We start from the raw sequence: 14,513 nt of genomic DNA on the forward strand, positions 1-14,513 counted from the left end.
AATTCATCCCCAACAACTGAACCACCTTACGGTGGTTCTACTACAAATATATTATAGAATGATTGCTAACCTGTGATCCTGTATCTACTGTGTGTGTATAATGTTGTGTTCCCTCTTGTGAATGAATTTAATCAGTGATATGTCTGAACGTTTAGTAAGCGATTAATTATGTGGGAAAAAATAATACAAATATTTAGATACGTCTGCTCATAAAAAGTATGATGAATTTTGCTAATGTTCAACTAAGTTTTTAAAGTTTAAGCTTTAGAATGTGGATTAACATGCTAACAACATTGGACCATCAAAGAAGTTGTATTATGCGATGTTTTTCGAGGTGCAAGGATGCTATGTAAACTTTAACCCATTAATTTATAATTACTTCAAGTTAAAGAGTTTATCATCAGTAAATATGTTAATTTTGTGTCAATGTCCAAACAGTTTCACTCTGTATACCTTATATATGAATTAAATTGTGAATTTTACACATTAAAAAAAAAAAAAAAAAAAAATTCTAGTCAACCATTCAAATTAAAAAAATGAAAATTCAGATTTGAATAATTGAAATCAGCTATTAAACCCCTCTAAACTATTCAATATATAACAGCTCTGGTGGCTTCCAGTTAATTAACAACTGAAAGTTGAACAGTTTTGTGAGCCTGAGAATATGCAGTTGTTGGTTTTTTAATAATGAGTGGTACAGAGGAAGACAGGAGGGGGAGAGGTGGCGGCAATGGTATGAAGTTGGGAGAAGGGGCTGCATCGGGGGAGTTGGGGACAGGGAAGGAGGTGGTGTTGGAATAATTTTATAAGTATAAAGGAGAAGAAATTCGAAGTGGTAATGAAACACATTATGAACGACATAGTTGATATGTTCTACTTTAAAATATATTTTTCTCTACTTATATTATGACATATAATGCATATACCTTATGTTGCTAGTACACAGCAAAATCTCTCGAAGTAGTGGAAAAAATTTGGTTGAAGGCAGTGATTGGTTATAATTGGAACTGGAACCAACGGTTCAATTTGAACAAAGGAACTCGAACCAACGGTTCAATTTTTGAACAAATAAATTTGAACTCAAGTAGCAGATACTTCTTTGTTTTGAATATGATTAAGGAAGCCGCCGATTGGATTATATTTACAGAATTGTGGCGCAAGTTATGGTACATTTTGGTAGTTGAATAATGGTCTATGATTTTGCATTTGATGTAATTTAGCGGTCATTATATTATAGGATCTTTAAGGAGAGGGATTCTCACTTGTTACAAGAAATTGAGACTAGTTGCGGGACTTATTTTATATTCTTATCGTCTTATTTTTGAAGTCTCCATTTTATCCATTTGATTTGCATGATAAAATTTCCATGTTCTTTGAACATAATTAAATTTCTCAATCATTTTTTATTTGACTAATATTTCAGAAATAAAACTTGAAATTTAGACGATTTGAGTTGAAATTCAATATGGAGTGAACTCTGCAAGTAGTTCACATTTCTCACAAAATATGACGATCCCTTTTGTTTTTTTAGAACAAGTACGATATTAATTGGTACATTAAACGAATACGTATAAATTGGAGGATAGGGTGCAATTAGATGAGCTTCGACAAAAACCTTGTTGGGGATTTCAATCCGGTCGAAGGGAAAAAAAGCATCATGTACCAAAAAATTACAAAGAAGTATTATCCCTAACCATGAGATCAGTGATTACATCAGGTGATTTCTCAAGCCAAACTAATTGTTGCTCCAAAGACAATCACAATCTTGCTAATCTGTGAGCCACCTTATATACCTGTCCCTCCCATCTAGTGCAAGTGAGCTTTATGTGAGGAATTGTACGCAAAAAATACCGAGCATCATTCACCACATGCCCCAACGGAGAATTATCATCCACTCCACTGCCTTCAAATTTAACACAGCAAGGACCAGTTGCGCATCACCTCCAAATTCCACCTACCTTGTAGACGCTTCCCGTGCAAACATCACCGCTATTCTCGCTGCTTCCATCTTAACCTGCAGCGGCGATGAAATCCAACCATCTTCAACGTCATCGCAGCCACAAACGTTTCCGTTTCATTTTGTAGTACTACACCCACTCCCCCTACACAATCTTGCTCCTCCCAGGCCCCATCAAAATTGCATTTCAACCAGCCATCCAATCCTTTTTGTCTTAAGCGACATGCATTATGTTATTCAACAAATTTACAATTCTTCATGAATGGCTAGTTTTAATATAACAATTCTTCATGAATGGCTAGTTTTAATATATATAATGGGTATTAATTATTTGAAGAGACACATCAACCATTATAAATGAAGAAAGTTAGGTTTTACTATAAAATTACTAAACAATCTTTTGTAATGTGAGATTTACTCTCAAGACACCTTTTGACATGTGGCAAATTCTCAAACTTACTTTGTAGACAATATGAATGGGTCATATGAAGCACGTTTGATCGTTAGACTTCAACCTTCATATGTGGGCCAACTTGCTTAAATACCAAGATAAAAATTAATATTCCACCATAAAAGCAATTTACAATATGGCATGTATCTTTAATGTTATGGAGTCAAATGATAAAATAGGCCCACTGAACAAATTTTTGATCACCAAATTATTTTTTTCTCCGACGATGTAGTGCTAAAGTTAGAACCTTAGCTATATTAAATATCAAACAACTATTTTAGCCTCAATTTTTTTGTTACTTTTTTTCAAATTTTATGTTGTTAATTTAATTTTACAAGTATTTAAACATAAAAAATTAAATTGTCAACACAAAGTATGGAAAATCACATAGATTTTGTTTGATTAAAACAACAATGTGCTTTCACGCTCCATCCTATTGTCAATATAAGGGGGTGTTTATTGCACCGGACTATCCTGGACTAGACTAGCTTCAAGAACTAAGCTGGACTGACTTAGAATAGACTAAGTTGGACTGACTTAATGAAGCATTTGATGCAGTGTCGGACTAAGAAGCAGAACCCTAGTATTATATTATATAATCTATATCTTTTAATATTTTATTATTAATTTAATCAAATACTAATATTTTATAATATTTTACCTTTTTTCTTCTTTCTAGAATCATCTTCTTCAACTCTTTTTGTTTTTATTCGACATCTTCTCTCTGTCTAAACCTCTCTTTTTCTCCGCCCATTGTTTACCTCCTTTCTCTGTACCTCTGTCTTCTCCCAACTCCCTTTTTTCTTCCAATCCACCTCAAATTACTTTGGCCTCCTTATTTTTCAAAGTTTGAAACTTTGTATTTATTTTGCTTTGCCTCAAAGAAAACGGCATGGCGCAGGTGCTAGAGCTGCGGGTAACAGAATGAGTTGAAATTTCAGAGTTCGTTCTCGGATCCTGGTGGTGATTGTGAGGCGTTGGAATTGAGGGCTCGAGGACTTTCTGGGAGAGGGTAGAGAAGTGCTTAGGCTTAAAGCTGTGGTGTGGGGGATTATGTTGTTTAGAGCTTATGCCTTGTGAATTGTTTCTTTCGGAGATATGGGGTGGGCTATGGTGGTTGTCCGTTTCTCTGCTTTTATTCCTCAGCCGCGGGAATGAGGTGGGAAAGGAAAAAGATGCAGTTTGTGCCCAAGTTCTTCATTTCTTTGTTTTCTGGGTCAGAGGGCGCGACCGATGAGTTTGGTCTGAGTGGAGGTGAATCGAACGATGGAGCTCGTGAGTTCTCCGATTGAAGTTCGAATCGAGTTCTTTGTTCATGATTCAGGGTTGGGGATGAGGAGAGGTAGAGAACGCGAGCAGAGAGGAGAGTAGAGGACGGGAGCAGAGAGCGATCGAATGGATTAGCTAGTCCCATGGTTCGCGACGTCTCTCGCTAAGACCATCTAGCACGGTCCTTAGTCGAGGCAAGTCCGACTTACTCCCATTAAAGCTAGTCCCATGAAGTAACAAACATGGGACTGGACTAACTATTAGTCTAGTCCAGTCCAATGAGGGCTAGTGAAGGGAAACAAACACACCCTAAGTGTACTGGATTGGACAGAGGCCCACTTTGCTTCTTTTTTTTTTTTTTTTAACCAAAACTGTTTCATTTTAAAGTTAAGCAGTAAAAAAATATTTGGTAAAAATAAATATTTTGCTTATTTTAAAAGCAATGATCTTTAGACAAAAGCTTTAAAAAGCAACCTAATTAAATTTTCGACAAAGTATGGAAAGTCACATATATTTTATTCATTAAAACAACAATGTGCTTCGACGCTCCATCTTGTTGTCATCCATAACAAAAGTGTGCTAGACTGGACTCAGGCCCAGTTTGGTATTGTTTTTTTTTTTTTTTTTTTTTTTTACTAAAAACTACTTCGTTGTAAAGTTAAGCAGTAAAAAAATGTTTGATAAAAATAAAATATTTTTCTTATTTTAAAAGCAATGACCTCTAGACAATAGCTTGTAAAAATAACCTCCAATACGCTCATTAATTATAAAATTAATATTATTTATCCTTCTAGACACATTTTATCCTTGGATAACAATGTGACCACCACCTACCACTACGAACTCTAATCTCTTACATGACCAATGCCATTACCACTACCATTGTTACAACAACCACACCACAATTGTGCCACCATCACCACCACGACTACAACCACCATCACAACTATACCTGCCACAACTACTACGTACCACAACCACAACTGCCACTACCAACATTGTCGTCATTGCCACCACCACCACATAAACACAACTGCCACTACCAACGTTGCCATCATAACCACAGCCACAGCCGCCATGATCTTGTTGTGGCCACCTCTCCATCATTTTTTACCTCTGAGCCCAACCATCACACCTTTTATTGGCACCCTCACCACCATCACAACTAATGCCCTTGCCACGTTTGTTGTCGTCATCACGCACTCTATCATGTCCATTTTTGTCACTATATGCAATTATATCACCTTTACATTAAGATTTATCAAACGCTCAACTGGTTTATTTTTTTAGCTGATTATTCTCAAAGTACAACAGAAACAATTTTTTTTTTTAAATTTTATTTTATTTTTTTAAAACAGAACAATCTCAAATTGACCCTCAATCTCAATAACGTCTTAAGCCATTAACTAAATGGGCTGAAGGGGATTGGATCGGGTTAGTCCTTATAGTTTGGGTTAAACTTCAAACTACAAACTGAGTTTCTTCGAATCATAATAATATTTTTTTGACAAACGAATCGAGCATCTTCAAGAGACTCTTTAAAGGACTCTATATTTTAGCATAGTGAATAGTTGCTTTTAGTTTATAGAGGATGAGAGACAAACTAAACAAAAGCTAAATGTTAAAAAATTATTAGAAAGACCACATTTTGTAAGCAACATTTAAACCATCTCTCTCGTAGAGGTGGAACTTACTTTTGCCCACCTCTGTTAGAGAGATGGTTTAAATGTTGTTCACAAAATGTGGTCTCTCTTGAATGGTCGTAAATAAATAATTTATCTTTCTTTCCAAAATTTGGGTAATTAATAAAATATTGAGTATTGTTAGAGATGTTAATTGAAAATTTATAGCTAAAATAGTTTTTTTTTTCACATTGATCGCTAGTGAATTTAACAAAAAATTAAAGAATCTCTCGGAGATGCTTTAACAATGTTTTGTCATATGAAAACTGAAAACTAAAACAATTAACGAACAACCAAAGAAACTAGCTCTCAATTTCAGAAAAATGTAAAAATATAAAAAGTGAAAATTGAAAACAAATAGTTATCAACAACATCTCCAAGACACTCTAAAAAATTTAGGGTAGCTATTTTAGCAAAAAAAGGAACAAAACCTTGCTCCAAGAGACTCTATAAACAAATCCCTCAATTAACATTGTGAAAAGTCACTCTATAAACTAATAGAGGAGGAGAGAGCATAAGCATCTCCAAGAGAAACTCTAAATTTTTGATAAATTAACGAGTGAACAGTGGTCAAAAACTATTTTTGCTACTTAGTTTAACTTTTATCTCTAACAACACTATATTTTAACAAACTTTGAATATTTTATTATTAACAACTCAAACACAACCCAGTCATTTTTAAACAACCTTCTGTCTCTTCCTTTTCTCCTTGCTCAAGGGTCCACCTTTGAGTTTTATTGTTTTTTCAATATTTAGCAAGTGAATAGTTGCTCTCTAAATTTAAAGAGTGACTGTTGTGGATGCAAATTTCTTCCTCCTTATTCTTGGACAAAATTACACCTACAAAACAAATAACATCTTAGGTCAAGGCCAAGAGCCTCACGCGCCCACGATGAATTGGGGGGGGGCTTTGGCTGAATAACCTCCGATGCCAAAGTTAGAATTTTGAGGGAAAAGTGTTTGGAGAATTTTGAGTGTTTAGCAAGAGTGACGACCTAGCTTTTTAGAGAAAATGAGATCAAATATATAATGCATGGCCGGTCCCCTTGGGAGAGAAGGTAACCGGCCTCTAGTGTATTTTTTGGTTGTGATTGATAGTTTAATTGGTAATTAATGGATTGATTAGGTAATAAATCCATTAATTAGCCAATTAACATAAGTTAAAAGGAATGTTTTGGGGGTTACCTTGTGGAAAAGATGGATGAAATAGGTTTTGAATAAATACCTATTTTGGGCACTTTTGACTTGATTGTGGGATGTTTGTCCACTGCTCGCGCGTAGGAATTCCGATGTGCCTTGAGGGTAATTTTGTCATTTTCACCCAAAAATCCACGTGTTACCTCTTGATTATTTTTGGCTCCACAAATGCCCCCACACATGTTGGGCTGCTCACAGAAAAGGGCAACGGGTGTAGAGATTTTCTTGCTTCTGGAAAGTTAGGACTGCTTCCTATTTTGATGTTGATTGCCTCTTTAATTGGAAATTAGATCATTCTAGGAAAGAGAAATAAATTTCTCTCAAAGCCTATTTAAGTCCACCTTAAGTGGATTATTAAATCAACTTTGGAGAGCAATTTATTCTACCTTAAAAGAGAGAGAAAGCTTAGAGAATATTTGTTCCCCCTCCTCTAGCAATCTTATATATTATGCCCGTGCAAAGGATCGTCTTTCGTTGTTTGCTTTGTCTTCTCCGCACCGCACATAGGTAAGAAAAGTTAAATTTTTCTCGTCTTCTTCTTGGATAGTGCTGTCACGGGGCAACTATCGGGGTGGTGCGGCACATCGGCTAGCAAGGGCCAGGAGTCATCTCAGCATGGGCCAATGAGGTGTTATGGTAGGGACCACTGCTTGAGCTGCATAGCTTGGCTAGAGCCAAGGGCAGCTTGTGCAGCTGGGGCTGCAGATTGAGGCACTAGGGCGCAGTGCTAGGCAAGTCGCATAGCTCACGTCCTTTGGGCTCTTGGACCTAACGCGGGCCATGCCGGTGATTGAGAGAAATGAGGAGGTTGCGGGCCTTATGGGCTGCTAGAATGTTGGGCAATGTAGGCCTCCTGCCTGCTAGTTTGAGAGAAAAAAATGAGGGAAAATCCAGTATAGGTTTTGCTCTCATGTTGAGTACCGTGAATAACGTTGGCTGCTTAGTTCTTTTTGTTGGGAGAAATGTAGGCTACTCTCGAAAGATGAGGTAAAGGGGATTAAGGCGGATGCATTAGCTTGTCTGAACGTTATCGTGAAGCCTATTATGAATGAAGGTGGAATGAAGAGATCTTCCCCGCCTGCTCAAGAGATACTGGTTAAGAAAACTGAAGACTTCCTCTGCTGCTTGTGAGGGTCTGCCTGCTGCCGAGAACCCTGTGATTAACATGACTTCTTCCAATGGGAAGAAAAATGGGGCTGCTAGATCTAAGCATATGGCGTTTGCCATGTCGAAAATGGCTTGTACAATTGCTGATAGGATTACTCAGTGTAAAGGTCCTATCATGCCCCCAATGCCGAAGTATGTACCAAGATGTCCGTTGGGAGCCAAGTCTTATTCACCTTTGGAGAGGCTTGCTGTTATGAAGAGTGATAAGGTGGACTCTGCTGCTAAAGTGGCGCCAATGCTTACACCCTCTGCTACTGAGACTGATTCGCCTGTTGGGAAGGAGGAGATTACTCGCATGGGCAGCTATGAGAAATCCACTAAGCCTGCCTCTAGGGAGGTTGCTGAGATCTGTGTACTCTTGAAACCAAATTTGTTTGAAGACATAGACGTTTGTGCCAAGTTTGTTGATGGCGTTAGAAAGGCTTGTTTGCCCAAGTTCCTTTACGAAGCATACGACCCAATATAGAAGAATTGCTATGCTTGCTATAATGTAGATAAAGCAAGGTTGCCAAGGAGGTGGCGAAGACTATGGCAGCTGAAGCTTATTCCTGGGCCAAAGAGATCAAGAGGTTGGATTCTGAGCTCGCTGCTTTGAAGGGGTCTAATACTTCTGCCCCCACTTCTCTGCAGCTTGAGACCACTCCCTAAGAGATCATTGACTTGAAGGCCATGCTTGACGTGATCCAAGTTAAGTATGAAAATGCAGAGAAGGAGATTGGATGTTACATACCTCAGATTTAAGATCTTGAGTTTGCAGTTTCTGAGCTTTGTTTTGCTGCTTATGCAAATGATGAAAAGTTTGATTGCTGCTTATAATCAAGTGATCCACTTCAAGAGAATCATCGATAGACTTGAACCCCAAGTGTTGGAACTTCAAGGTGTATTGAAGATCAAGGAAAGTCTGAAAGAAGGAAATGGATGAGGTTTCGAGACCTTTTCTATTTCTCCAGAAGACTTGCTTGCTTTTACTTTTGAGGCTTTCATTGGTGAAGTTGGTGCCCAGGCTGAGGCAGCGGGGAGGGGGTGAAACGCTGGATGATGTCGTTGCTAAGGGCGTCGCGGTTATTGAAGGTGTGGCAACCAAGTAGTCGTGGGATATCCAAGCTACTGAAGTGTAGTCTTCTAGGTAGCCTTTAAGATTTTCTTTGTTTTTCCTTGTAGCTCTTGTTTTACTTAAACGCCTTTGGCCTTTGCTAGTTGTTTATAAACATGATTTCTACGCTTTTCTTCATCTTCGCTTCTTTTGTTCATGACCTAACCTTTAGAATTTATAGACCATTGGCAGGCGTGCTACTTTTCTATAAGTAGATAGGCCCACGTAACCTATGCAATCGTATGTGTTGGTGAACTTTGCAAAGTTGTTATCCATATGGTTGGCAGCCGGATGCCTTACTTACAGAAGCAGACAAATTCGCGTAACCACTAGGATGTTTAACCTTGGCTTTCTCAAATTCTGTAGGTTGCGTAGCAAGTATCACAACACTTTAGAACTTGGTGTAGGTTGTTCCGCGCATGGCAGAGGTGAAGCTTATCGACTACGTAGCATGTCGGCAGTGGATAAAGCTTCATATATGCATGCTAGCTTGTTTAACCTTTCATAAGAATGTGCGGTTGTATAAGTCTAGCAGGGTTTTACTGCTTGAAGGGTAAGCCATAGGCAGTCTTCTGGAAACTGTAGGCTACCTTAATGCAGTTGGTATCAGCTTTAGGGTTCCAAGGCGGCCGTCTATAGGGCGTACTGCGTAATATGCCCCCTCCGTCTCTAGGGCCTGGTTCCTTGCGGATTAGGCCAAGAGACCTAAAATCCTTCAGTTAGCTAAGCCTTGAAAAAGACCATTGTGGCTATTTCTAGGAATCTTGGAGTAAGCCATCGTGCATCTAGTTATACTAGGGCAGCCATGCTCATCCACGTCTGGATATTCGGAGTGTAGAGTTTATCCTCCCGTCTTGGTGAGCTAATCCATGTGGGTGTCGGGGAATTGGTTTACCCTATCGCACTAGATAGCAATTAGTTTACCTTCTCGCACTGGTGAGCATGGTTGGTCCCTTGGGGGGCACAATTCTTGCTATGAATCCCTAAGAAGGGTGCAATTTTCTTTTGAAGTGCAATAATGATCAATTGTTGTAAGCATGTAGCCGAGCCAAGTTGTGATTACTTATGAATTCCTTATTGAAAAACGAGTGAAACGAATGAGAACTTAGCTGTAAGGTAGGAACTGCATAACAACGGGATAGTCCTCGGCTTGTGAGGTGGTGCTCGTTGGGCTGTTTGAGTTTTCAAGCTTTGATGTAGCGAGAGGTCATACATAATACTTCCTCAGATTGTAGGTGTTCCACTGCTTTTCGATCTTTTTGTCGTTTCATGGTGGCGAGGGTGTAATTACTTTTATCGCATACTCTACTGATCTTGTACGGACCTTCCCAGATGGGATCCATCTTTTTGAAGCCTTCTCTACGGACAGTGATGAAGGCTTTTCTTAGGACTAAATCTTTGGATTGGAACTGCTGGATCTTGGCCCTTTTGTTGTAGTTAGAGAGGAGCTGCTGCTGGTAGGTTGCGATGCGGGTGATGATCTGCTCGTGCTTTTCTTCTGCCAAATCTAAGCTTGTGGCCATCTCCTTACTGTTCTGCTCAATGCTTGGTAGTAGAGTGGTGATACTTGGCTTGATGACATTAGGATGAATGATTTCTTCTGAGCCAAATGATAAAGAGAAAGAAGTTTCATCGGTTGCTCGTCTTTTGGTGGTGCGATATGCCCACAGACATCAGGGGAGTTCGTTTAGCCATTTTCCCTTCTTGTTGGTAAGGGATTTCTTGAGGCAGTCGAGGATCATCTTGTTGGATGCTTCGGCCTGCCTATTGCCTTGAGGATATTTCGGCGTGGATATGTGCTGCTTGATGCCATACTTTTGGAAGAACTTCACCACATCTTTGCCCATAAATTGAGGGCCGTTGTCAGTGACGATGGACTGAGGGATGCCAAATCGGCAAATGATGTTCCTCCATATGAAGTGCTCTATGTCCATTTGAGTTGTGGTCGACTTGAGCTTTGCTTCTACCCATTTGGTGAAGTAGTCGGTTGATCATCATGCTTCTACCCCTAGTAGCAAGCAGCATAGGTCTTACCAGATTGATTGCCTACTGCATGACCAGTCCAAGATTTGTCTGCGGGTGTAGCTCGCTGGCAGGTAGTACTGGTACCGGCTTGTAGCGTTGGCAATGGTCACACTTTTGTACTAACTTTTTAGCATCTCGGTGCATTGTAGGCCAACAGTAGCCTGCATTAAGAGCCTTCTGTGCTAAGGATTGACCTCCAAAGTGATTTCCACATAGCCTTCATGGATTGAGCTTAGAAACTTCAAGTTATCGGGAGGTGTTAGGTAATGGAGATGTGGTCCGATGTAGGATTTTTGGATGAGAATGCCATTCCACATGTAGTAGCGTGCTGCCTTGATTTGGAGATTCTTAGACTCCAATCTTTCCGTGGGGAATGTGCCATTGACCAGGCAGTCTACAATGAAATCTTGTCATTTTGGAGTTGTACTAACCTGTGACACCTCAGCTGCTAGTTTTACCTCTATGCTTGGCTCATCTAGATACTCCACCGGAATAGAGCGTTTAAGTTGGTGGTCGAGGGTAAAGCCTAGGCCGGCTAGTGAGTCCACGTGAGCATTGTCTGCCTGTGGAACTTGAGTGAGGGTGTAAGTCTGATAGGGCCGTGTGACGCACATCAGGAGGTGGTGCTCAAATGCCGGTACATGTTGCTCCTATGTAGAATGTTTTGGGGCGACAAGGACAAAACTTGCTTCCGAGTGTGTCCTTCCAGTGTTCGTCTACCCTTGGCATGTCTTTTGGGTCGAATTGTTGCTTTCGTCAGAAAACTTTGCATCTGTCAGGGTCTACGCCTTTATCGTCGTGCATCTGGATTGGGTGAAATAGTGCGTCATAAGGATAACTGTGTGCATTTGAAGGTAAAATTTAAGTTTCCAGGTTGTAACAACTATCACCAAAGTTAGCTTTTGAATTTCTGGCAGCATCGATGAGAGCTTTTGAACTGTGGAATACAGGTAGTCGGGCCCCTAACTCTTCTTGTATGATGGTAGAGCTTATTGTTGCTTTAGATATCGTCAAACATGCGAATAAGTCCTTCGCTGCTTCCGATTTGGATAGTAAGAAGGTGATGTCGGGCATTTCTTCAAGTCTATAAATGTGCATCGGCAAGCCTTATCCCAAATTGCATGCTTCTCTGCTAGAGCGAAAGAGTCTGCCAGAGTTAGATCTTCTTTCATGATCAAGTTTTTGAATAACGAATGGTATGCTGGAAGTCATTTTTGGAAGGTTGCTCTAGCTATCGAGTCGTTGCATCCAACTATCCTTGCCTTCTCTGCTTTGAACCTCTTCATATAGTCGTGAATCGACTCATTTAGGTTCTTCTTAACGTTGAACGATTGGTCGGACTTCTTTTTGATCGAGCAATAGGATGAATATTCTTTGGTGAAAACCAAAGAAAGTTCGACAAAACTCTAGATGGATTGTGGCGGTAGGGTGTATAACCAATCTTTCGCCTCGCCTTGTAATGTGGTGGCGAATATCTTGCACATGAGATCGTCGTTGTTTTGATAGAGGATCATTGCTTCGGTAGTGCTTTAGGTATCTTTTCGAGTCTTCATCTCCTTTGAAAGATATGAAATGTGGCATGTTGAACTTGCATGAAGGCTCAGCCTATTCGATCTCATCTGTGAAGAGTGACCTGCTTATGTTGGTCATGTTCTGTCGTAGTGCCTCATCGGTGACCTCGTTGCATTGGAAATTGCGTAATCACTTGGTCAAGAATCTCTGTACTTCTTCCTGAATTTGCCTTTGTTAGGGTAGCAGAGCTCTTAGCTGCTCCAAGCCTTAACTTGCTAGTCTAGGCTGCTCTTCCATATGTTTGGCTCGTCTATGTCGCGAATGTGGTGCGTGTGGTACGTTCCTAGCAAGCGAGCAAGTTATTCATAGGCTGCCGGTTGAACTTAAGCTAGATTGAGTGACTGCTTTTCTTCGTCCAATGTGAGGTGGATGATGCTTCTTATGGGCTTAACAACGAATGAACACTTCGCTTGGAAGGTTGCTCATGTTGACTATCGGTGTGTGATCCCAATCGTGAATGTAAGCTAGTCTGTGGGCTTAGTTAAGAGTGCACGCTCATCCGCGCACTAAGACGAGAGTATACACTACCTTAGGGGCCCAATCGGGGAGTGCACACTGCCCGAACCCTCGGTTCATGGCTGGTCGAGTGGCTGCTTGCCAATACGCTGCTAGAGAGGTTTTTTGTCTGCCCTTGTCCTACTTCGAGACACCTCGTTTGGGGCACGTTGTATCTCGGTGCGCTGCAAGAACTGGTTCACCGAGGTCGTCTACTGTGCGAAGGCGCTTATCAACTTTATGACTTGTTGAGACAAATGTTGTTCTCCATTTGGGTTGGAATAGCTAGGAAGGAATGCATCTCCTTATGCAATGGAAGTGTGGTAGACTCCGGGCGCGAGATTTGAGTTGGGAAAAGTCAAATCCATGGAAAAATGTGGTGAAAATGCTCCCAGTTCGATCGTCGATCTGGAAATTTGGAGTTGGGATGGTTGAACTAATCTTGGATCGATTTGGGCTGCTTGGAAGGCTACGGGAGCAGACTGGGCCGCAGGAGTAGGCTGGGCCACGAGAGTGGGCTGCTTGGTATGTGACGCACGTGGGTGTGAGGTTAGGGCTCGGCTTGGCAACGCATTGGGCTCGCATTGGGTTGGAGTGACATGGATTAGGTTGTGGCCTTGGTGCCGTGAGCCTTGGATGGCACGTCTTGGGCTTGCTTAAATGGCACGGCTCGGGCCTTGGTGGTGGCACCATGGACCTTGCCGTAGGTGGTTATCGTGGTAGTCGTCGCGGTGGTTCCCGCTGTGGAAACTCGTGGTGGTGGTGCTGCTCCACTTATTATCACATTTAGCCTTGTGGATCGCCGCGGTCCTATATCTTGAATATTGGAATTTTCACTTGTTGAATTTTCTACATTTCTAGCCATTGTACTTCTCTTTTACATTTTATCAAAGAATTTTTGCAAATAAAAAATTCTAAAAATAAGAACGTCGAAAATTCTACAAATGGACAAGAAAATAGAAAACCTTAGATGCGAGAGTCTTCTACAAGTGTGGGACTCAACTCTCAATGAAAGCACCAATTTGTGGATGCAAATTTCTTCCTCCTTGTTCTTGGACAAAATTGCACCTACAAAACAAATAACACCTCAGGTCAAGGCTAAGAGTCTCACGTGCCCACGATGAATGGGGGGTGGGGCACCTTGGTCGAAGAACCTCCGATACCAAAGTTAGAATTTTAAGGGAAAAGTATTTGGAGAATTTTGAGTGTTTAGCAAGAGTGAAGACCTAACTTTTTAGAGAAAATGCGGTCAAATATATAATGCACAGCCGGTCCCTTTGGGAGAGAAGGTGACTGGCCTCTAGTGTATTTTTTGGTTGTGATTGATACTTTAATTGGTAATTAATGGATTAATTAGGTAATAAATTCATTAATTAGCCAATTAACATAATTTAAAATGAATGTTTTGGGGTTACCTTGTGGAAAAGATGGATGAAATAGGTTTTGAATAAATACCTATTTTGGACACTTTTGATTTGATTGTGGGATATTTGTCCACTGCTCGTGCGTAGGAATTCCGGTGTACCTCGAAAGTAATTTTGTCATTTTTACCCAAAAATCAACGTATCGTCTCTTGATTATTTTTTTCTTCACAATTGTTGATCT

The 14,513-nt window shown here is 40.3% G+C and overlaps 1 pseudogene; it reads right to left on the bottom strand.

The window, feature by feature from the left end:
• Positions 1-11,851: 11,851 nt before the first annotated feature.
• Positions 11,852-14,453, bottom strand: LOC148691842 (uncharacterized; annotated as a pseudogene).
• Between the last annotated feature and the right edge of the window lie 60 nt (positions 14,454-14,513).

This window comes from Pyrus communis, chromosome 13 (genome assembly GCF_041283825.1).
Source record: "Pyrus communis isolate YQ-2024b chromosome 13, ASM4128382v1, whole genome shotgun sequence".
Classification (NCBI taxonomy): Eukaryota; Viridiplantae; Streptophyta; class Magnoliopsida; order Rosales; family Rosaceae; genus Pyrus; species Pyrus communis.